The sequence below is a fragment of the Mus musculus genome, chromosome 2, assembly GCF_000001635.26.
Source record: "Mus musculus strain C57BL/6J chromosome 2, GRCm38.p6 C57BL/6J".
Taxonomy (NCBI): domain Eukaryota; kingdom Metazoa; phylum Chordata; class Mammalia; order Rodentia; family Muridae; genus Mus; species Mus musculus.
In genome coordinates this window covers 128,407,764-128,432,487 of record NC_000068.7, presented here as the reverse complement: position 1 = coordinate 128,432,487, position 24,724 = coordinate 128,407,764, and the positions used below count along the sequence as shown (strand labels likewise).

Genomic DNA, 24,724 nt, shown 5'->3' with positions numbered 1-24,724 from the left:
GACCAGAGCTATGGTGTCTGCAGGGCTAAAGGAAACCCGGAACACTGACTGGTGGGCGATGTCCTGGTTGATAGTGAGCTCCTAACGCTGTAACTCATCCATAGGCCAACAAAACCGCGAGTTACACACAACAAGGGGCAGCTACAGCATCCAAATGGGGTATTTGATTAAGATAAAAATCTCATTATGTAGTCTAGGCTGACCTTGAACTCACAAACCTCTGGCCTTTCTCTCTCCAATACTTATATAGGTGTGTAGTACCATGCCTAGCTTCTGCCATTTAACTGGATGTCATTGTTCCTCAAAGTGCCACGTATCCATTTCCTTGATGCTGCGTTGGAGGGTGCTGCTTGTAGGTGTGGCTCCCTCTCTTTTGGCTGAGCTCACCCTGATCCCAGCTACTTACCGCCAAGCTGTGTCTAGGGTCACAGAGGCTGCCAGGTCAGGTACCTGGTCACCATGGCCTCCTGAGCCTTGGCCAACATGCCCCACCCTGTTTCTGTCTGACGGGAACTCCTTGGAGTCCTGGCCAGTCAGCCTCTTCTGCCTTCTTGAAACCTCCAGCCCTTGGCTGTGAGCCCTGGCTTTCTTGGTTCTCCTCCAGGCTCACTGGCCAAGGGTCCAAACCGCCTTGCTCATCTTTCATCTCTATGTGTCTCTCCCCTCCAGGCCGGGCCTTTAGATCACCACCTCTGAAATCTTCAACACAAACCTACTCCTGGCATTTAAAGTCTACCAACATCTTTATAAGCATCTCCACGTGACATCTGATAGGCAAAGCCAAACAGCAGCGGAAACGGAGCCGGTGTTCTTGATGTCTTCCTCACTTGGACTGTCTCCTCCCTCAACTCCCTCAACCTTCCTCCTCTTAGCAGGTGGCACCACTCTGCTCCTCAACCCTAAAGTCCAAGAGTTCTGTTGGAGTAATCTGTACCTACCACTGGGCTACCCAACCCATCCCACACCTCTGACTGCACACATTGCTTGGATTCCATCACCCTCATCAGACCCAAAGTGGAGGTGACCAGACTCCCATGTGCTCTGCTTTTAGCAAGTGTTATCCTTGGAAAATTCCAATCAGACCCCTCCACTCTCATATAATCCAGCCTGTCTCATGCTATCTTATTCCAGCAGGCACAGCAGCCCAGCCCCTTCCTTGCCTCCTTCCCCAGCCCCAGGCCTGTCTCAGCAGCCCACTCATCTCAATGGCTTTGACTTTATTAGCAATTTTTCACACTGACCACATCATGATCTCGAGTTCGTCCTGTGTGCTTATTTTCTGTCCTATCCCTTGAGAATACAAGCTTCCTGAGCACAGGGGACCTTCCCTCCCGACCCCACCCCCTGCTGTTTCCCAAGGCTCAGCATCAGAGCCTGGCATCTGGACCACATTTGTTGAGTCTGTGAATGACTGAACTCCACACTTCCTGTCCTTTGCTCTCAGTACGCTGCCATTGTCTTCACTACTGTCCGCATTGTTAAATAACCGTTTGTGGTCGTGCATTTTATTCATAGGCTCTGAATTTTAACAAGAGGTTACCTCTTTAGTGTGCAAGTCGTCTCTTTGAGCCTAGACTTTTGGTTGTGGCCCGTGACTCAAATACTATACTGGTAGGAAAACTTTCAACAGCAAACCACACACATTGTCAGAGGCCAGCTTTGACCTGCTCAGTGGTATAAGAGAACAGAGACACTCACCACAGTTACAGACCCTGGAGTTAGCTTTTCATTTTCATACAGAGGAAGGAACTACCATTGTCTGGATTTTGCAAATGGGCCAAGTATATCGGTCTTTTAATGATAACCAGTTATGGTTTGTATTGAAAAGCCCTCCCCTCATATATTTTGCTGTTCTCGGAAGTCTGGGCAGACTGTGCTAGATAGCCTGCTCAAACAACACGATGTCCTGGAGGAGCTGGACTGGTGTTTGGAGGCTTTAGAGGACAATGTACTTGCAAGCTGTTGCCAAGGCCAAATCCTCCGTCTCCTTAGGACTGAACATTCTCAACCTTCCTAGCCCTGCTACTCCTTTAATAAGCTCCTCATGTTGTGGGGAGCCCCAACTGGAGATTATTTCCATTGCTACTTCATAACTGGAGTTTTGCTACTGTTATGAATTATAATATAAATATCTGTGATTTCCAATGGTCTTGGTTGTCCCCTGGGAAAGGGTCATTTGACCCTCAGAGGGGTCTTGACCTATGAATGGATGAGTTTCTTCCCTTGCCCCTGTACCCCCAAATTCTCTCTCCTCCCTGCCTATACTGTTAGCTTTTCCCTAACCTGTTTAAGAGACTCTCTGGCACACATATCTGCTCTTACGTATGCTGTGTTAAGATTCTCTGATATACTGAAATGTACGTTTCAAAAGTGAAACCTCTGCTTTTTTTTTTTTTTTTTTTTTTTTTTTTTGGACAGTGCTGACTTTTGGGGGCAGGGAGGGGTGGGCAAAGATATCAACAATCACAGCAACCCTACCTGGCCTCACCAGAGGCTGCTCAGTGGTACATGGGTTCCGCTTTCTCTGGAGTACTTCTCATAGTTCAAAAAAGCTTGAAGCTGCGGAAGACAGCCCCGCCCTCTGCATCATTCAAAAGAAAACTCAGACATAGAGGCGGGCTCTTGGTTCTTGCATGGAAACGTTCAGGATTCTTTCAAAGTTAGAGAACCATAACTTTGTTTTTTACTCCTTGGTTCTTTTATTCATGTGATTTAGCCTAGCAAGACTAAGTCACACATGCTAACAGCCAGCTCAGAATAGATATAATGATTTTAGATCAAAACTCTGTGCAGAAAAAAAAAAATCATGGACTGAAATAGGGGATATCAGGGCCAAGCAAACTCAGATGCCTTAAGGAAATAGCAAAAATGGGTTCTTCCCTCTTCTGTGGACGGCCAGCGTGTTACAGCACCCGTGTGCATGTGAGATCTCTGCCTTTTATTTTCAGTTACCCCCAAGTCTCCTAACCAAAGCGTCTCCTCCCTGATGAGGGTGATCACTGGCTACAAGCCTGGGGCTTCCACACCCAAGGTCTGGGAAGCTGCTCTTTCCGGAAGGGTGGTAGAGACCCTGGGAACCAGACCAGGCGGGCTCACAAAGTATGAAGAGAATGTCGGGAGAGGAAGTGGTGGCTCTGAGTCAGCACGAGTCATCTGGTTCCAGTGACAATGAAGACTGAGGTGTCTGCTTTGCAGTTTTTTTTTTTCTTTTCTTGTCTTTTTTTTTTTTTTTCCTAATCATGTGGACATCTCTGAGAATGAGGGGACTGGGTGACTTTGCAGTGTCTGCTTTCTAAGTTTCAAAGTGACTTTCCAGGCAAGCTGCGCATATCTTGGGATCTTCACAGCACAGTGGCTGGGAAGGCAGGCGGACCCGTCTATCAGCTTCTCCCTGGTGAGTACTCTCAGTCAAAGATGTTTTCCGTGCACCTCTGAGCTGTGACAGCTGCTGTGTTCTGGGGTAGACACTGCTTCTCCCAGACTTTGAAGGTTTTGTGAGGTCAGAAAAGTGGCTCCCTCTGCCTCCAGCCCACCTGTTGTGTCTGTTGCGGGACTCTTGGAGGAAGTTTCTGAGCTGTGCCTTGTGGATGGTGGCTGTGTGTTATGCTGTCTCAGAGGAGAGCGTGAGGCTTGCCTGGGAAGGAAGCCACCACGGATTCCTAGCTAGAAGCTAAAGTGAAGGTCAGAGACGGAGGTGGGTGAGTTTGTGTTAACTGGGCACTGAGGTTGAACTAGTTTCCGCTCCTAAGAAGCAGAAGGAAGAGCCAACCCCGGGGGCAGCTTCTGGTCTCTGACTCAGGCAGCCAGGCCTGAGCTGTCCAGCTTCAGGGCAAGAAGTATGGCAGCGAGGCAGAATTTTGTCTTTTCTCTGAACACGCTACATCCCGTGCTTCCCTTTAACGCTCCAGGTGGAAAATGTGTTCAAAAGCAGAAAGAAAAGCCACAGGCTAGGGACCAGGAAGGGCATGGTGGAAGATGGGGGAAGGGAGTGGGCTGAGTTACTGCTATTCTTACAAACATCTTTACTGTCAAATAAACAGTTACAGTAACTGCTGTGCCACTTTTAAAGCAAATCTAAAAAGCGGTCATTTGCTTAAAAAGCTGCATAGCAGGCTGCAGGGAAGACAGGAGCCTGTTCTGAGCAACTCACTGGGGCGTGTGGGGCTTCCCGGGTTAAGAATGAGTCAGCAACCTAACTGAATGAGCCCTGAGAGCAGCTCCATTCACTCTGAGCGTAACAGGAGTTTGCCGGCTCGGGTCTTTGCATGATATCAGCATTGCCTGGCCCTCTGTGAAGAGGATAGTCACACACGTTCAGCTTTCTCCTGGAATGTACCTGAGAGGTCTCTTGGCTGTCTCCTTGTCAGGAATACTGTGTTCGGCTTCTTCAGCATGCCTGGGCTGATGACAATCATTTTGGGTCCTGCCCCTGACCGAGCACAGAGTTTGTTAAACGAACTCTGGGGTGCAGGAAGGACCAGGGTAGTCTAGAGCCGCAGTCGCACCCCACCCTTTGAAATAGTTCACACCCTTATGATTGGGAGAATCGGGTGAGACATGAATTTTGAAGCTGGCTTCCACAAGAGGCAGGCACTAACTTGGCTTAAATAAATCAGAGTGCAAGCTTCAGAGAAAGAAAGCCTCCAAATACCTTTGAGAAGAATTCCTATCCTAGAGCAGTTCTATACACGGAACCCAAGGAGTCGCCAAAGGCTTCACAGGTCAACACAGGGTTTGAATCTTTTCCTGGCTAGTTCTGTGGCTCTGCCTGAAGATTGTTTATCTGTGTTTAGATAACTGTGGGTGGGTCCCAGCTCTCTGGGGCCACACCCTGAAGCCACAAAACTTGGATAGCAAGATTAAGATTGGATTAGAAGGGAGGCCAGTGGGCCCCAGGTCCTGCTGACCCACTTCTGGAGACCTTGGACTTCTAGATCATTGTTCATCTACCCCCGCGCAAGGGGCCCAAGGAGTTAGCACCTGCCAGGAATTCAGGAAAGGGCCTGGATGGAGGCAGGACTCCAGTATCTTACCTCTCCCTGGTCCACTTAGTTTCCAGTCCTCTGAAGGCACATAGTTTGCATGTTTGTAGTTGGCCACAGGACTTTTACAGAAAGTGATTGACAAGCCAGAGGTAGCCAATAGAGAGAGCCCATCATTCCTAGTTGGTTTGGTGCTCTTGGTAAGTAAGCTGTCCAAGTAACCAGAGAAATGCCACGTCATGGGATCAAGAATTGTGGCACAGTATGTCTGTGGGCTGAGCACACTTACATGGGTTCCCATGTCGTCACATATATGCAGGTCACAGCAGTGAGCCTATCGCTGGGTTTTGTGTCTTCAAACCTCATGTGAGGATTGCTGGATTATGGCTTGGTGGTGTTGTGTTTTGTTTTAGGCATTGATTTTGATCCGTCATATAGAGGTCAGGCAGTCATGTGGATTCTGACAGCCAATGGCCTCTTACCATAAGAAATAGCAGGGATGGACTGACGGGTCTCTTAAGTAATTAGAAGAGAGTTATTGAACAAGGCAGGAAAAAGACTAAGGACAAGTGTGAAAACGGGTGCCCGAAACCACAGTTTGTGCATTGAGGGGGTGGCTCCATGGTAAGTAAAGAGCGTGACGTGCAAGCAGCAGGACCTGAGTTCAGACTACCAGGACCCAGGGAAAGATGTACACGGTTACCTTTGTAACCTAGCACTGTGACAAACAGAAAGTGCTTCAGACTTGATGACAGTGGAAGTTGCCCAGAATCCTGCTGTCATGGTAGGCTCAACCTGGGACTAACCTGGGACTTGTGGCCCTGTCTCCTCTTGTCTTCATCATCATGGGATATCTGCCCTGAGACATTTTGTGCAGAGGTCTCCACAGCACAAACTCTGTCTGCTTCTGGTGGAAGTGCTGTGAGAGCTTGAAGGTCCTGCCTGGTGTCCTGCCTTCCTCACTGTGGAGGAAGAGTGAGACTCTTATGACTGTGAACCTTGGGAAGACCTTGGGGTATATACCAGTTGCCAGGAGATACTGTCACCAGGACAGGTATGTCCTCAGAGATGTCACCAGCCTCTTGCATCTGTTCTGGGCTCCCTAGCCCTGTGGTATTTCATCAAGAATGGATACTGTCCTTGAAACAAGGTCTCTTTGAGGTCTCAATCTATAGCAGGCTCTGCACTCACCAGGGTCATGCTTATTAGGCAAATGGAGACTGCTTCTTGGTCCTCTCAGGAAACTGGGTTTTAGCTGTCATTATCACTCTAACCTTCCTCATCCTCCCCATCTCCCTCCCCATCCCCCTCCTCCCCTTCCTCCTCCTCCTCCTCCTCCTCATTATTATCAACATTATTGTTATCACCATAACCTTCCTCTTCCTCTCCATCTTCCTCCCCACCCCCTCCTCCCCATCTTCCTCATCATCATCATTATTATCAACATCATTGTTATCACTATAACCTTCCTCGTCCTCCTCCCCTTCCTCCTCCTCATTGTTATTATCAACAACATTACAAAAGTACAGTTCCCATTTTATTCAGCCCAACCACACTTCATGGGCCCTTCATTTAACTCCACAACAGCCCTCAGGACCAAAGGAAGGGGGCAGTTACTTGCCTTACTCAGTGTCTCAGTGAAGGTGCCAGAGAGACACTACCCATCCATTCAGCACAGGAAAATGAGCAGGAGCAGGCAGCCAATAGGGCTTCCTGTGTAATACGCAGGGCCATCTGGGCCAAAGGTCAGGAAACCCAGGCCCCTGAGACATGGGCCTGCTGAAGGTGGCACAACTTGATTTGGTGCTGTTGTTTTCCAGCTGAATCCAGTGACAATTGTCCCTTAACTCATTTAGATTCTTGCTACTTGAAAGTGATTGTGAATGGAAGACACATCATACTGAAAACATTAAATAAGCCCCCAGAGACCCAAATGAAGCAGTGTGGCATTTCCTTACCAACTCCAAAGTCTCAAAAGCCAGCCACATTCTCGTGCCCACCCTCGGGGGCCAGAAGGAGCTAGGGTCATTTTGGTCTTTGAGCTGTCAGTCCTGTGTGCAGTGTTTAAGCTCCAGGAGCTGAGACTGGCCTGGCTGTGTTAGAGCATTGTGGATGTAATGTGTGTGTCTTAGTTAGGGTTTTACTGCTGTGAGCAGACACCATGACCAATGCAAGTCTTATAAAGGACAACATTTAATTGGGGCTGGCTTACAGGTTCAGGGTTTCAGTCCATTATCATCAAGGCAGGAACATGGCAGCATCCAGGCAGGCATGGTGCAGGAGGAGCTGAGAGTTCTATAACTTCAACTGAAGACTGCTAGCAAAATACTGGCTTTCAGGCAGCTAGGATGAGGGTCTTAAAGCCCACACCCACAGTGACACACCTACTCCAACAAGGCCACACCTACTCCAACAGAGCCACACACTCTCATAGTGCCACTTCCTGGGTCAAGCATATACAAACCATCACAATGTGGTTGGCACAGTCGTGGGTCCCCAAAGCTACTCTAATAGCAGGAACCTGAGGGCCCTTCTCTGGGTCAAGGGCAGGGATCCTCACAGGTTCTGGCTGGATCCTGGTTCTCAAAGAAGAGACAGCAAGTTTGAAGGAAACTGGTTCACAGGAAGGAGAGGGGAGCCAGTGATCAGCTGGTCTCATAGGATTCTTTCTGATGAAAAGCTGGTTGTCCTTTGTATAGCTTGAGAAGTGAGAGAGGCAGTATCTCTAATCTAGCTTGGGTTCCCAGCTTATCTTTTGCTTTCTAGGTTGAGTACATGCAAATGGGGACTTCTGGGACAGGAGGGGCAGGGTGTTACTCTGCCCTGGGAAAATGCATAATGTTAAAGGTAGAGAACTTTTGTTAATGGTGGCAGAAGACATATATTCCCATTGCACTAGTAATTTACAGTGTATGAGGGCTGCACAGACTCCTGGCAATTCAGCTGGACATAAAGCAACATTTATTAAATATCAGTGGCTCCCAAAGGAGCCAAGCTCACTTGCTCTCAAACGGCTAACGGGTTCTGTTCTCACAGTTGTACTGTTCTTGGGCAGGAAGTGATTCGTCCTGGGAGAGCCAACAAGGCAGGCGGCTCTTCCACTGCTCGGTTCCGTCATCCGTAGCACTGGTGTCCCTTCTCCAACTTGTCTTATAGTTTCAGGAAGGCTGCTGAAGCTCTGGGAATCATCATTGCATTGACAGGAGGAAGTGGGGAGGGGAAAAAGTTAATCTTATGGGTGTCAGCATCCTTTAAGGTTTCCCTAAAATCCTCAGCAAACATGCTCGACTGAATTTTACTGTCACTGTCTACAAATGCATAGGTGAAAGAAGATGGGGGGGGGGTGAGACTCCCCAAAACAGGGCTCACAAAAAGAGGACAAGGGCTCCTGTCGCATTCATATCATATGGCTCTCTCTGGCCCCAGAGGTGATGGGGACCCACCTATTTCAGGTCCTCTGGGGTTAATCAGGTAATTTCAAATAAATAGAGCCCCTGGCCTTAGGGCCATACCTCTTTTGATGCTCTAAGAAAAGTCACCTTTGCTGGGCATGGTGGTGCACATCTTTAATCCCAGCACTCGGGAGGCAGAGGCAGGTGGATTTCTGAGTTCAAGGCCAGCCTGGGCTACAAAATGAGTTCCAGGACAGCCAGGGCTACACAGAGAAACCCTGTCTTGAAAAAAAAAAAAGAAAGAAAGAAAGAAAGAAAAGTCACCTTTGTTTCCATGCTGGGCACCAGCCTGGCCTCTGAAACCAGCTTCTTGGCTGCCATCTGTGACCAGGTGCCCTGTCCTGACTTGGGAACAAGCTTCAGGAGGGAAGGCTCCCTGGTGTGTCTTCCTGGAGGAAGGAAGCCCAGCTTGGAGGAGTCTGAGCTGCTGTTCCAAAGTTGCATGGAGGTCAAGTCACTCAGGGAGGATGCTTCCCGTCTCCCAGGCTCCTGGGGCACCTACACTACGCAACCATCTCGCATTCCTCAGTCACCAAATGAGAAGGGCCTCACCTACGCTTTGCAGACTGTCAGTGGGGAGGAGGTTCCTTCCTTCTGTCCTCTGCATCCTCCTCATCTGATGCTGTGGGATGATGACAGATAGACTCTGTCACACGCAGTGTTTTGTGAGTCTGAGACTGGATGTACAAGGAGCCCAGAACAGAACCAGGCACCAAGCACCTCCCTCATGAACAGAGCAAGGCTTCACTGTGAAGTTTAGGTTGACCTCAAACTCATGATCCTCCTGCCTCCTCCTCAGGTGCTGGGAGTAAAGGCAGGGGCCACCATACAGCTCCTTCATTAGGTAAACAAGTGCTCAATAGCTATACAGATAAAACGATCTGCTCTTCATATATTCTGCCCAAAAAGCTTCCTGCTGCTTTCTGTGAGACCACTGTCCAGGTTCTACAAAGTGGATCCTAGACACAGAGGAGAGAATCGTTTGCCCCTGTGCCCATTCACAGTACAGAGAAGCTATGACATGAATGCAAATAGCTTGAGCATTTTTAAAATCGTGTATAGGGTGCAGTGCCTGTGGTGGCCAGCAGAGGGCGTCAGATTTCCCCCGAGCTGGAGTTAGAGGTGTGTTATGAGTTGTCCAGCGAGAGTACTGAGAACCAAACCCCAGGCTTCTGCTAGAGCAGTATTTACCCTTAACCACTGAGCCATCCATCTCCACAGCCCCACATGACTGTTGATAAGTCTCCTGCCTTACATCCTTCCTCTTCTTCCTGTGCTGTCAACAACAGCTTCTTTGTTGTTAGGGACAACAACGTTTCCTGTAAAGGCTGTTTCCCAGGCTCCTTTGCAGTCAGAAAGATGAAGACTAGTAGTGGGCTTGCCAGGGATGCTGGAAAGCTCTTTAAAGGACTCTGACATCTCTGATCCTTGACTTTGCTGCTCTGGACTCCCAAGTGTTCCAGGTACTTTGGCTTAAACTTTCAGATCTTCCTCCCTTCTCTCTTTCTGTCATAATACAGAGGAGATGTCTAGAGCTCTAGCAGCCTTCTTGACCTTAAAAAAAAAAGTATGTTTGTCTTCGTACAATGATGTACTTCATTCACACTGGATTCATGATTATGCCCATTGAAATATATTATTCATGTTTTCTCTTTAATGAAAATATTTGGAGTGGACCCTGCCATGGGCTCCAAGCACGGTACCCTCTAAGTCTTCTGGAATCATAGCATCATCCTTGGAAACACTTTGCCTTGGGGAAGGAAATCCAAGGAGCATATGATCTGTGGAGATCAGCAGCATACATAGCAGCGGCCACAGCAGGCCATGAGTATATAACTCGCTTCTGCCTTAGCAAACAGGTTTGACCGTTAGCTTCTGTGGATGAGCCTCAATGCAGACCCTCATGTTATCCTTGGACTTTCAGAGTAGACTTGTCCATTCATGTGCATTTCTGAGTGTGTGTGCGTGTGCGTGCGTGTGTGTGTGTGTGTGTGTGTGTGTGTCTGAAGACAAACTTGGATGTCAATTCTTAGGTGGTGTTTGCTTACTTTTCTTCCCCCCTCCTCCTCCTCCTCCTCCTCCTCTTCTTGTTCTTCTTCCTCCCCGTCTTCCTCCTCTTCTTCTTCCTCTTCTTCCTCCTCTTCTTCTTCTTTCTCTTGTTTCTCCTCTTCCTCCTCTTGTTTCTCCTTTCTCCTCCTTCTTTAGACCAGATCTTACTGGCCTGGCACTGAAAGACCAGGCTGAACTGGCTGGCAGTGAGCCCAGATAATCTACATGTATCACCACCCTAGTGCTAGGATCTACCTGTGTCACCTCCCTAGTGCTAGGATCCACCTGTGTCACCTCCCAAGTGCTAGGATCCACCTGTGTCACCTCCCTAGTGCTAGGATCCACCTGTGTCACCTCCCTAGTGCTAGGATCCACCTGTGTCACCTCCCTAGTGCTAGGATCCACCTGTGTCACCTCCCTAGTGCTAGGATCCACCTGTGTCACCTCCCTAGTGCTAGGATCCACCTGTGTCACCTCCCTAGTGCTAGGATTCCAAGCGTGCACCATCTCATTTGGCTTTTAACATCGATTCTGGGAATTGAACTCAGGTCTTCCAGCTTGCAAGGCAAGCACTGTTTCAACCCAACTGCCCGCCCAGTCCTGTTTATATTTCTTCATTTTTTTTCCCCTGTAGGATCTGCCTCTACATACTTCATCCAATTAGTGTGTACACATCTAAGTCTGGGAAAGATGTGCTTCTCTACCTCTGAATTCTATTAAATCCATTTCAAGTGCACCCCGCTCTTCCCTCCCTCCCTGTACCTGATTATTGTGGATTACTTCATTACTGGGCACTTCGTTCCAGGTGTAGTTAGATAGTTTTAGGTAACATGATGATAGAAATCAGGCCACAGGGGTGGAGTGGCTGTCACCCACTGCTATACTGGGGGCTCGTGGAGCCACTCAGGGCTGGTCCCACCTGGGATAGGGAAAGACTAACAATCTTGATACTGGAGATATACCCACCCTCAGACATGGTGAGCTCACCTTCCTCTACAGCCATCCTCAGCAGGGTCCGATGGGGACAGTCTATGCGTGCCTTACCCATTGGCTGCTGACCATGTGGAGGCTCTTGTCTCTGCCTGGAGACAAGAAAACAGCTCTTGGGTATCTGGTGAAGTGGGACAGTGTATTCCTGGGGCTTCTTAATCCCTTTGAGGCAGCTTTGTCCAACAAAACCTGCAGCTACCGCCACACTCTGTCTGCCCTGCCTGATATGGTGACCACACTGTGGCCACCAGGCAGTGGATGCGTGGTCAGTGTGACCAGGAACTGAAATGCGTGATGAATCACGTAATGACAATGTAAATATCGTATTCGTGTGTGGCTAGGAGCTCCTGGGTTTGTGTATGTACTTTCCCCAACGATTTTCCCCGGCATCACTTTCGTTTTCCTTGGTTTCAGTTTCCCACAGTCAAACGTGACCCACAGAGGGTTAACAGCCATAAATACGCAATTCCTGTTTTAAACTGCATGCAGACATGTGGGTGGGAGCAGTGTGAAGAAAACTCTTACAGACCTGCTTCATCCTGCCTAGTCACAATTCCCTCTGTCCAGAGTATCCACACTGTATATTCTACCTGCCTGCTAGCCCTTCAGAGTTGCCATCTCTGCCATTAGATTGTCCAGTAGATAGTGCTTGTGTCTAAGTAACCTTCATTTTACTTAATATTGGCCCCAGTGCACATGAACTGTGATGACTTTATTATACAGTATATCGTTTTAACTGGGAGACTTCATTAATAACCATTTGTCTCTTATTTTTTCTAAGTTATAAGTTCAGCCTTAATCACAGATACACTCTGGGAAAAACCCCCATGTTTTGGGTGCTTCCTGAAGCTTCAGGCATGCCCTGAGGTCTTGGAGTGTTTCCTCTGAGGACAGGAGGTCTGTTGTGTTCTTGTCTGTGTGAAGGAAGTCATTCTGCCATCTGACTAGATTGATTATAAAGAAGCTCCATGCTCTGGTGCTGTCACTGTTCCAGACTCCTCCAAATTGTCCTTGGGGGACTTTTAGAGACACAAGCATCCAAGTAGCATGTGCAGGAGCTGGCCAGGCCCTGACACACTTCTAGGCTATTTAACGCCATATCACTGCTCCTTCAAGTTCTGGAATTTGCTTCTGTAAATAGTCCAATGGCAGCTTTCTGACCACTTTCAGATGTTTCTGAGTTATATCCTGAGCCCTGGTTCTTTACCAAGAGGTCCTCCCAACTCCTCGGTGAGGATCCAGCTATCTGCACTTCAGCACAACTGCCTTTATCTTGAATGCTACTCTGAGATTATTGGTGACCATTTCCATCTGCTGGGACCACAGGGTTCTCAAGGTCTGCTCACACCCTGCGGGGACACATAAAGCCATGTCCTTACTCTGTATCTGAGGTGGTGATCTTTTTTCCCCAATGTCTATCATCCCTGGTTTAGCCTAGCCTTTGCTCATGTTTTAGTCTTGTCTTGGCTCATGTTGTAGTTTGCTTTTCTGTTGCTATGAAGAACACCATGACCAATAGCAACTTAGGGGGAAAAGTATTTATTTCTTCTTACACCTCTTCCGGTCCTTTCACTGAAGTATCAGATCAGCTACCATGGCTCAACTGTTCTATACAAGACATGAATTTGGAAAGGCATCCCCTTGACCTCTTTATGAAATGACCATGTGTGTCATTGAAGGCTGGGGACAGAGTGCGTCCCTAAAGATAATCTTCAAGTTTGCCATTATCCACACATTTACAGGTGCCCTTGGTAACACAGGGATTGACCATGGTGCCTAACTGTCAGTCATGGGACATTGCATAATAGCATGTGTGACAGTGGTTATCTAGGCAATGGGGGTTGGGGGAGGAGGCAGGTGGAAATGACTCAGTTCAAACTTCCCCCATGATTATCCTTCCGTCTCACCTCCATTCTTTCAATCCCCCTCTCTCCAGAACAGGGACTTTGGCAGTCAGTTACTGTGGCAGCTACATTTCCAGCTTGACAGAATTTAGAGCCATCCAGGAAGAGAGCCTCTGAGGTCATCTTCGAGGGAGTTTCTAGGTTGGGTTTATAGGGGTGGGGAGACCAACCTTGAATGTTAGCAGCAGCATTCCACCGTTCCACCAGCTGGGGTCTCAGGCTGCAGAAAACAAAGGAAGCTGAATACTTGCTTTCAACTCTCTGCTTCCCGAGTGTGAATGCAGTGCCCGAGTCCTGCTGCCATGCCTCTCCGCCCCGATGGACTGAACCCTGGAGCTGCTAGCCCAGATAAAGCCTCCATGAAGTAGCTCTTGTTCCAACCAGAGGAAAGTAACTAATATAGCAATCCTCACTTTTGGAACACGACCTTTGGGTACCATTGCCTTAGTCACCTGTGTGCAGTTTTATCCTCAAAGTTTTTGTGGCAGGTGTCTTGCCTTCCCAGCTGGCACTATCTACCCCTTTGTTTTATTTTTTAGTATATGCATGTGGGCCTGAGTGTATGTGTGTGTGTGTGTGTGTGTGTGTGTGTGTGTGTGTGTATGTGTGCTCCGCCTGGGTACATGTGCCTTCAGAAGCCAAAAGAGGACTTCAGAACATAGGTGGTTGTGAACCATGCAGTGGGCTTCCTTTGCAAAAACAGCAAGTGCTTTTAACCCCAGCCCACAGCTTGTGTTACCCTCTGAGACTGGACTGACAACTGGGTGGCTCATCTCATATCCCCAGGGCTTGGGGGTGGGGGCGGGGTCTTTGAACTTCACTCAAAGTGCCTGCTCACAGCCATGCTCGAGGAAGGGAACATGAGGCCCAGTGTACAATGCTGCTACCCAGCATAGACATGGACCTTCTGGGCGACATGAAAACTCACTTGTCCAAACATATCTCATCTGCTGTTTATGCTCAACACAAACCTCACCCTTGCTCAGAGCTCTGAACACAACAGACTGGCCAGTTGGAGGAAGGACACATGACCACCTCTCTGAGATCCTGTACAGGCGATAAAGACAGGCAGTGCTCCCAGCTCCTCTCACCCACCCCTGCCTGTGTCTAGCCTCCAGGATAATAAGACTCCTCTCCCTATGACAATTTGCTCCTTCTGGGGCTCAAGTGGAAATTGGTGTCAGGGGTTGGGTGTCTTGCTGAAATAGGTGTGTGTGTGTGTGTGTGTGTGTGTGTGTGTGTGCGTGCGTGTGTGTGTGTGTGTAGTGTGTGTAGTGTGTTTAGGAATGGCAGAGAGTAAGAGTTACCACTGTAGCCAATGCACTGTAAAGTCCCTGTCCCCATCCCTGTCCCTGTCCACCTCTCCTGATGGAAGCATGGTGTCCTTTGGGGGTTTCAGACTTTGATTTCATCTCCTGAAGAGAGTAAGAGAGATCAGCCATGATGCCTAAACTGTAGGTAGGGAATCAAATTTCTTTGGAAAATTGAAAAGGGCCTCTGGTTATGGAGGTGGTGAGAAACTGGTGTTCCTGGGGCACACTTAGTGGGTCAAGAATGTATGTTAAAGGTCCATTCAGATTTACTCCACACACAAAAGTCACAGCTAATCAAACTGAGTGTCCATGAGAAGTGCTAGCCTAGGGGTAGATGCAGAATTCCTGGTCACCTTGAGCCTCTAGTGAGCTGCGCATACCCAACTTTGGTGGATTCTGTTTTCTGAGACTGTACGGGCGCGTTATTTCTCAGGAAGATGGCTGTTGTCCTGGCCTTGGGCTGAGGCAATCTTTCTTTGACCTCAGAGAATTGAATGAAAAGCTTTGGGATCCATCCAAGGCTGTCCTAGGCACACTTCCATCCAGCTGTCCTTCCTGCCTTACCTGGAAAGGGGCCTTCAGAGCCACCATACTGATTTGCTGCTGGCCTTCCCAGAAGCTCTTGAGCCAAGCAAGAGGTCTCTTTGAGCCTGCAAATGAAATGAATGAAGAACTAGAAGGTCTTGCTTTAATTCATGTTTTTATATAAGACTTTAAAAAAAATGGAACTGTATAAAATGGTATTCAGACTATCATAGACAGTTTAAGTGGTACCGGTGACTGAACCCAGGGCTTTGTGCATGCTAGGCAAGTACTCTATTAAATGAGCTATATCGCAACCCCAAGAAAAGACAATAAAGTCCCTCCAGAGAAGGTAGGGATTGGATAACAGGGAAGGCATAGTGGCCATTCTCCAGTCTCTAGCCCAGTCTCAGGGGGCCATTGTGATAAGCTGTATCAATTAAGAGTCAGCATCAGATATGCTCTTGGGGACCTGTGCTCCAGCCCTGAGGGTGATAATCTGATATGAAGCACCATGTGCTTTGTGTGAGACCAAAAGCCACCAGAGTCTCCGGGGCACCCAGTGCTATTTACAAAGCAGATAGAATCAGGACTATTTCAGTAGCTATTGAGACATGCTCGCAGTCTGCCTGCTGGTGTCTGCCCCAACTCACCTCACTGGAATGCAAATAGGGCCCGTGTGACTTCCTGAAGGTTCCTCAGCGCATCCCCAGGTGACATGGGGTTATAGAGAGGAATCCATGACTAGCTTGTCTGGTGCCTTACAGAGACTAGACTGACAGGAGACTCAGCCAAGGAGGAACGGGCTCTATTCAGCGTGAACAGAGTGACTAAAACTCTTCACTACGAGCAACTTTGATCTTCCTGAGCAGGGACATTGACCCTGACAGAACAGGAAGCAAATGGGTGCTTACTGGAGGGGATTGAGTTGGTGGGAGAGAAGTGAGCAGGAGTCACAGGCTGTGAGGCACCAGGTAGAGCCTCAGTGTATGTCTGGGATTGACTATGTCTCTGAAAATGGATATGTTCCCAGCAGCTTAGAACATGTCCTTTTTCTATAACAGTGCCATTACAGATCTAACTACCTCGAACAAGGGCCTTTGGAGTAGGATGACTGGTGGCGTTAGAACCTGGGGCTCAAAGAAATGGCTCAGCGGTCCAGAGTGCTGGCTGCTTTTCCAGAGGTCCTGGTTCTATTCCCAGCACTCCCATAGCTCACAACCATCTGGAATTCCAGGAGATCCAGCATCCTCTTTTGACCTTCCTGGGCTCCAGACGTTAATGTGGTACACGGATATATGTGCAGGCAAAACACCCATACAAAACAAAACAGGCAGGTGGACATATATACCCAGGTCCTAGGAGGCTGGAGACACCGAGCCTCAGCCAAAGGATCACCAGAAGATGAGGGAAAGGCCTGGAGCAGACCCTTCCCTTGGAAGGCACACAGCCTGGCTGAGCCTTTGCCTTTGGCCTCTAACCTTCAGACCTGAGAGACAGATGGCTGCTGTGCAGCACTGCAGAGCCTCAGACCTAGCGTTTGATCAGAGCGTGTAGCTCGTATGTGTTTCAACATGCGGGGGGAGGGGTGCTCCGAGGAGTCTCAGGTCCACTTCAGTGTGGATTAGCTCCTCGAAGGCTGTCTCCTGACAGTGAGTGTGTGCTGTCAGCCTGTTAGCAAGAAATCTTTTTTGAATATTTAGGTGAATCAAATAGTCTTGCTGTGTCTACATTTTTCTTAAAAGTAACAGCAATTCAAGAAAAAGGAGCCATGATTTTTGAAAGAAAGCAAGGGGGATGGGCACATGAGATGACTTGACAGGAGGAAAGGAAAGGAAGAAATGATGTAATTATATAATAATCTCAACAAATAAGAATTACTTTTTAAAGTGGCTGAATAATGAGAGGTTTGAAAGTAGATTTTGGACTTACATTTGCTAAGAAAAGGGGGGGTGCGTGAAAAAAGGAAAGGTGTGTCTCTTACTTATACAGAACAGGGTATCCTCTGGGGGGTCCTGAGCCCAGGGCTGGTGGCTCACGGCGGCTAATCTCAGAGTCTCGTACCATCCGAACTTTCACCCACTCTGCCGCTCTCCTTTCCCTTTCTCTGAAGTCCGAGTTCCTCAGGGAGCCAGTGATGCTTCCCCCACAGGGGATGGTTTCCACCGAGCAAGCGAGGACCACTCTCCAAGGGACAGCAGCAGCAGCAGCAGCAAGATAGGATAACTTTTGGCTTGTTGCCTAGTTGTTAAACCAACATGGTGGAGAACCCTCAGAAACACAGGCTCCAACAGCACATTCAGAAAAACAGGAACCATCAATTCATGAGAACTTGTAGAGAAAAATAGTTTAAAGAACCGAGAAGGTGCCACATTATAGTGAAAGAGTGCTGGTTTTTAGAAGTTACAGAAATGATCTCGCAGGCCCCACTGAGGCAGTTACACAAGACGTAACCGCACACAAACAAGGGTGTTTCTTATAATATCACAGCATTTACAGGCAAGGAGCTGCTTTCTGAGCATTTCGTGGAAAGTTATTTTAGTCTCGGGACTAGCCTTCTGCCATGAGTATTTTTCAAGGATGTGAAACTTTGACTTCAAAGTCAGAAGGTGGGGAGCTAGGACTCAAGGCTGGACGTGGTCTGTACAGCGGGTCTCTGGTGGCAGGCTGCCAGCCGGGTGTCCCCTTGCACTGGGGTTCAGGAATTTACAGGTACCTGTCCTCTTCTGAAGTTAGGGGGATACTCTTGTGGCCAAGCAGAGATTGTTTCCACCAGGGGCCTGCAGAACATAGCCATTTCCTACATAAATACTTAGCAAGTCTTTTCCTGTAAAATGGGCTGTTATCTAAAGCACAGCAAAAGCTGTATGTTTATAAGATTGAGTGCCTTGCTGGTATTCTGAGGTAACTGCTAAAGAGACATCAAAGTATGAGGCAAACGATGTCCTGACAACAGAGGTGCCCAAGAAGCCACCACTCCAGGATCTGAGGAAGTCAGGACAGAAAGCAGGGTAGCAGTGGGCAGCCCAGGAGAGACAGATATGCCCAGTGCTGGACACAGGCCTGGACACAGGCCAGGCCCAGGGCAGGCAGGATCCTGGGAGACCAGTGGACTCTCAATGTCTCAGATTCAAGTACCTGTGCACTGAAAGGTAGCTAAGCAAAAGCCAGGAGAAAATAGGTCTTATTTTTCTGGGTCCCTCAGTAAGTGGGGAAACGGAAAGATAACCTCGCATAAGAACGCACACACCTATGAAACAGACTCACGATGCAGAAGATGGGGGATCTAAAGCTCTGGAGTGTGCCAGAAGCTGGGATCTGGGCTCACACTGGAGCCATCCTGGGAGCCACCAGTCAAAGAGGTCTTTCCAGATTGTTCTGCTTCAGAGTTAAGTCCCGCACTCTCCGGCTCTGAGCCCTGAGCCCATGACAGATCCAGGCTCGGCTGGCCTCTGGAACGTACATCCTGTGTAATTTCAAAAAGGTGTGTGCTTGTTTAAATGCTCTGTGGCCTCTGTCTTGCATCTCTGAATGTATGTCTGATATGCATGTCTGTGTGCACCTTCTGGAGCCCTGCTTCTCAGCTTTTCTGGAAGGAGCCTGGAGGTGACCATCTCAGCTCAGCGAGCCCCCTGCATCTGTCCATCTCCTCCCCACTCCCCAGCACTGAGATTACAGATGCAAGCCGCCCCACCTGCCTTTGCACGTGGGTCCCTCGGATCTGAACTCAGGTCTTCCAGCTGCGTAGCAAGCACGTTGCCTATTGAGCCACCTCCCAGCCCTGTTTGGAAACTTACTTTTTAAACATGGAGTCTCGCACACTCAGTTTTGTTGTTGTTGTTGTTGTTTTGGGATTTTTGTTTTGTTTTGTTTTGTTTTACCTAGGCTCATGCCTAAAGTAACCAGGCCCGGACTTGGTCTTAATTCCTTTCTTGATGAGCCTACATGAGTGTCCTCCTGCATCTGCTCTAGGGAGCCCCTGCTGAAAGCAGAGCCAGCATAGCCTTTGCAACTTGCACTTCCCGCCAGTGCACAAAGTAACAGCGGCTCCTGCTGATTTATGACACGTGCTGTAAAAGCAATTTACATAGATGAAGAGGCGGGGATAGAGCCTGTGGTAAGGTAATGCCTCCTCCCGAGGTCAGGCCTCTAGATCGGTGACTCAGGGCAGCCACCAGGAGGCCCGTATGTACTATGGAACCACAGCCTCGTCCTGAAACATGCAGTATCAAGGGTCTCCCCGGTTAGGACTCCAGGTCCCTGGAATGTTGGTTACAGGGGTGGACTGTTGTGTATCTCCTTCTTTGTCTGTCAATTTCAGACTCCCCTGAGAATGAGGACGTGGGCTTCTGCTCTGGACCCTTCTCTTCCCATCACACACTTCTACTCCTTGCCCATCCCCACACCTCGACACTTCACCTTAGGCAATGGGAGCAGAGACACACCGTCTGAACTCAGGGTCTGCCCCTCCATGTTCAGGAGGTCAGCATGCAAATGAATACCTCCTTAGGGAGAAAGTGCTTTACAATCACACAGAAAGCTCCACAGGCCATAAAGCTACCCCTTGCCCCCGCTGTACTCTACGAAGCCCACAGCTGCAAGGCTTGGCTCATCTAACATGGAAGCCCATGAAATTGGGACACCCACACAGCCACCTGCAGCTCCCCCCACCCACCACGTGCCCGCGCGCTGCTGGGTTCTTTGCAGGCCACCTGTTGGTCGGTTGTTCTACTGCAGTCAGGCCTGCGGAGGTGTTATTGGAAGTCAGGGGGCGCTAGTGAGCTATGGGCTGCAATTCTCCACAAAGACCTACAGTTGGGATGGGACTGGAAAGTCCAGATGAGCCAATAGAAATACATACTTTTTTTTTTTAAGCTGTAAGACTTCTCAGGACCTTTGGTCACGACTCACAAGTATCCAGACACTAACACAGCAGAGACTGTGCAGCAGATGTTAGATATGGCTAAAGTGGAACCCTCCTCCACGAATGGCTCTGTTTTAAAATCTCATAGGACCTGAGTTTCAAAGAATGTAGTGTAGGATGAAACATGACGGCTGTAAAAGGCGAGAAGGGATAAGTTGCTAGGAAATAAAGTGACAAATAGATTGAAGTAAGTGTTCAAAATGGGAAAGGGACCAGGAAGATGACTCACTGGGAAAAGTGCTTGTTGATCAAGTGTGAGGGCCTGAGTTTAGATACCTAGTGTCCTCGTAAAGGTGGAATATATCTGTGATCCCCAGTACAAGGGGTTAGGGTCAAAACAAGGCAGATCTGCAGAGCTGGGCTAACTGAACAAGTTAGTTCAAGTGCAGTGAGAGACCTTGTCTCAATAAAACAGGGTAGAGATTGATAACTGTCAGTCAGCCTCATCCTTCACCTGTATTAACCTGCACACACACAAACACACACACACACACACACACACACACACACACACATACACATATTACGTACACAGTTAAAAATTAATAAAGGTAAAACGGGGAAGAATCCTACAGAGGAGGAATGACATGGTGGTGTGGTGGCACGGCAGAGGAGAATGACTGGCACAACTGGGCACCTCACTCAGGCTGCGGTGATGGGGAGACATCTGTGTCAAGCTTTGGTTGCCAGAGCCTGGTATGGGAGTCTCTCACCTTCAGGCTGCACACTTGGGGGTGCTTGCAGGTTATTGGGGGGGGGTTGGTGAGCAAATAGCTTTCTAATTAAGACGTTGTGGGCGGAATTATAATGAAGATTGTCTTAGTCAGGATTTCTATTCCTGAACAAACATCATGACCAAGAAACAAGTTGGGGAGGAAAGGGTTTATTTGGCTTACACTTTCCACATTGCTGTTAATCATCAAAGGATGTAAGGGCTGGAACATAAGCAGGTCAGGAAGCAGGAACTGATGCAGAGGCCATGGAGGGATGTTTCTCACTGGCTTGCTTTCCCTGGCTTGCTCAGCCTTCTCTCTTATAGAACCCAAGACTACCAGACCAGGAATGCCACCACCCACAATGCTGCCCCCCAACCCCCTTGATCACTAATTGAGAAAATGCCCCACAGCTGGATCTCATGGAGGTATTTCCCCAACTGAAGCTCCTTTCTCTGTGATAACTCCAGCCTGTGTCAAGTTGACACAAAACTAGCCAGACCCTCAGTCCTCTTGGAACTACTGGCTTTCTGTGTGGGACTTTGGTGCGACAGAAAGAGCCTGTACCCTGCGCTTGGGAGACAGGAGAATGGACGCACAGGAGTCACAGTCCCAGCAGAAGCGACAACAGAGACAGGTCGACTTTTGAAACTCCAGGCCACTCTGGTCAGGTCAATATTTCAAGAACCCAGAGCAGATGGTACCACCTGGGCCTCCATTTGTGCGGATGAGGCTAGAGAGGGTACCATGTGTGAGGGCTAGGCTTGGGTGGCACAGTTTCTTTCATGGAAGCATTAAGAGGCTTACAAAGTGGAAGTGTTATAAAAATCAGTGAAATATCTCTAAGGGACTACCCCTCGATTCCCCAAGTGTATATTGGCTGAGCAGCCACCAATAACAAGTGGGGACACCTGTGTGCCAGATGATACCCCAGCCACCCCTTCAGCAAGGGTGTTCTTTTGTGGAACATGGAGACAGCGTAAGACACCTTCGCCATAGCTCCAGTCTATAGAGGAGACGAGGCTCACTGTGGTCTGTTGCCAGGATGGGTGTGAAGACCTTAACTACTGCTGGTTAGCAGCTATAGACCCAGACAACACCAGGGAAAATAAAGGAAATAAAGAACACTCTAGTTGAACCCAACTCTTTTTGCTGTTTAGAACCAGCAAAATTAGGACTGAAGAGATAGTTCAGCTGTTAAGAGCACTGACTGCTCTTCCAGAGGTCCTGAGTTCAATTCCCAGCAACCACATGGTGGCTCACAACCATCTGTAATGGGATCTGATGCCCTCTTCTGGTGTGTCTGGTGTGTACTCATATACATAAAACAAATAAATAAATCTTTAAAAAAAAAAAAAGAACCAGCAAAATTGTCTCCTTATTGAGTTGCATGTTCTAGAATGTCATCCCACCTTACACAGAAGTTGTTCAAGGAAGAGAATGCAGATGAAAAAGTCAAATACACTCTGTGGTTTCAGAAGTCATGAGTTTCACTCCTTTGTGTTCACATGTGGGACAAAGAACGTTCTGGAAGCATTAGTTTTTGGACCAAGGCTCATATTTGCGGTGAATGCATCCCTACCCTGTGTGCCTCCCACAGGAGTGCCAGCAGGTCCATCCCTACCCTGTGTGCCTCCCACAGGAGTGCCAGCAGGTCCATCCCTACCCTGCGTGTCTTCCACAGGAGTGCCAGGAAGTCCATCCCTACCCTGTGTGCCTTCCACAGGAGTGCCAGCAGGTCCATCCCTACCCTGTGTACCTTCCACAGGAGTGCCAGCAGGTCCATCCCTACCCTGTGTGCCTCCCACAGGAGTGTCAGGAGGTCCATCCCTACCCTGTGTGCCCCCCACAGGAGTGCCAGCAGGTCCATCCCTACCCTGTGTGTCTTCCACAGGAGTGCCAGCAGGTCCATCCCTACCCTGTGTGCCTTCCACAGGAGTGCCAGGAGGTCCATCCCTACCCTGTGTGCCTCCCACAGGAGTCCCAGCAAGTCCATCCCTACACACTGACTCTCTACAGTCTTTGCAAACACACTGATGCCCAAGCACTGTCGGGTGCAATCCTACAAGCACATTTGTGTGTGAAGCTAGATCCTTTTCAACCAAGGCAGTGAGCAGGACGCTACCTTGGTTGGCTGAGGGGCTCTGGGGCAGGTGTTGTAGTCAGTGTCCATCCTCAAGGACACCAATAGCCATTTGCTTTGCCACTAATCTTTATGGCTGCTAACACCCTGGATACACCTGCTCTGATATGAAATCTGCTAAAATATTCCTGTGTAGTGATTAGGGAATAATACTATTCAAATACTGAAAAGTCATACTCCCAGGCCTCAGCACACTGGCCAGGATGTAGCCCACTGGTGGAGCCACTTGCCCAGCTTGGGTTAAGCTCTGGATCCTGTCCCATCGCCACCAGAAAACAATTCATCTCAGTGCAGTGAGTTCTGATAGATATGAAATGAACTAGACAGGAATTTCAGTAAAGATGGTTGATCACTATGGAAAAGTAAGACCTAAGCAGTGAATGGCTTAAAGGAGGGAGGATACTCCAGGGCTCTCAATGATCAGGAGTGGACAGTGACTCTCCTGTGGATTTGTGCTCAGTCAGAAAAGAAGCAGAGTCCAGACCAGGCCTTGAGTAGCAGGTCAAAGTTATGTGCAGAAGTGTCCCAGGAGGGAGTAACCCCTCTGTGGGCTAAGAAGGCCGTGTGCCAGGAGGGGGCGCTACTGTCTGTGTCTGTCTGGGAGTGCTGGAAGGATCAACACACTGGGCTGATTTCTGAAGCACACTGTGTGTGTCTGAGGAGCTACTCCAAAGGCAGAGCTTGAAATTCAAACGTGACTTCCAAGGCACGGGGATAGTTTGAATTATCGAGTTAGTCTTTTATGAAGCCTTTCAGTGTGCAAGCCTGCGAGAGTTCAGAAGTGCAGAGGGGTTGCACAGCCAAGTTCACTGGTTCTGATAGTAAGAAAAGTCCAAGTGTATCTGGAATGTTCTTTCTTTCACCTCCTGTGCTGCTTGTTTTTGTCAACTTGACACAAACCTAAATATATCTGAGAAGAGTGGGAATAAGTTTGGCCTATAGGCAAAGCTGCAAGGCATTCTCTGGATTGATGATTGATGTTCGAGCACCAGTCCACGGGAGTCAGTGCCTTCCTTGAGCAGGCAGTGTTGAGTGTACTAGGAAGGAGGCTGAACAAGACACAAGGAATGCTGTTCCTCCGTGGCCTCCAGATTCCCGCCCCGAGTTTCTCTCTTGACTTCCTGGATGACAGGCTTATAAACCCTTTCCTCCCCAAGTTATATTCGTATTTTATCACAGCAACAGAAATCCTAAGACTTACAGTGTTCACGCCCAGACCACCTCCTGGGGTCTTTTTGTGTCCTGGGCACTGTTCTGACCCTGTCTCAGTGGCCACGCTTGGTTCAGCTGCTTCTTTCCATAACTCCCTGTGGTTCACTTGTACCATTTCTGTTAATAACTGAGATTCTCATTTCTCTCTTTTTGTTACAAAAGCCCAACCTCCTGTATAGTTAGGGTTTTGTTTGTTAGTTTGCTGAACTTAAAAGCTTGGAACCTGACATTTCTTTACTAAACTCTACTTTGGAAGATTTAAGTCATCACCCATCACCCACATCTCCAGATGGGTCTGGTCTCCTGTTCTCTTGTTTAGAATTCATGTCCCACCTGAGGTCAGTCCTAAGCAGATCTGACAGGTTACCAAATCACTGAACAGGTGACAGAGGGGACGAGATGGAAAGCAGCAATCTGGAGTGTGACTACACAGATGTGGCCCACGACTGGTGCTGTTCAGAGTTCTAGGGCCAGAGCCAGGCTTGAGGTCAAAGCAGAAGAATCCTAAGTTCAAGGCCAG

At 48.6% G+C, this 24,724-nt stretch overlaps 3 long non-coding RNA genes across 6 annotated transcripts in view; 2 read left to right on the top strand and 1 right to left on the bottom strand.

Moving 5' to 3' along the window:
* The window catches only part of Gm36154, a 35,719-nt gene extending 34,028 nt beyond the window's left edge, over nt 1-1,691 (top strand). Inside the window, exon 3 of the long non-coding RNA XR_374969.3 lies at nt 670-1,691. This is a non-coding gene — a long non-coding RNA (predicted gene, 36154). The remainder of the gene's footprint in view (nt 1-669) is intronic.
* A 1,445-nt stretch (nt 1,692-3,136) lies between these two features.
* Morrbid (myeloid RNA regulator of BCL2L11 induced cell death) overlaps nt 3,137-24,724 on the top strand; it is a 130,689-nt gene continuing 109,101 nt past the window's right edge. For all 3 annotated transcript variants that reach the window (NR_028589.1, NR_028590.1, NR_028591.1), the window contains exon 1: nt 3,137-3,394. This is a non-coding gene — a long non-coding RNA (myeloid RNA regulator of BCL2L11 induced cell death). The remainder of the gene's footprint in view (nt 3,395-24,724) is intronic.
* Gm14010 (predicted gene 14010) lies at nt 7,921-9,802 on the bottom strand. 2 transcript variants are annotated; one of them, NR_166620.1, is made up of 3 exons: nt 9,690-9,802; nt 8,699-9,056; nt 7,921-8,160 (listed from the first exon to the last, which is right to left on the bottom strand). It is a non-coding gene; the product is annotated as a predicted gene 14010 (long non-coding RNA). The 2 variants fall into 2 exon arrangements; NR_166621.1 differs by having other exon boundaries at nt 9,626-9,721.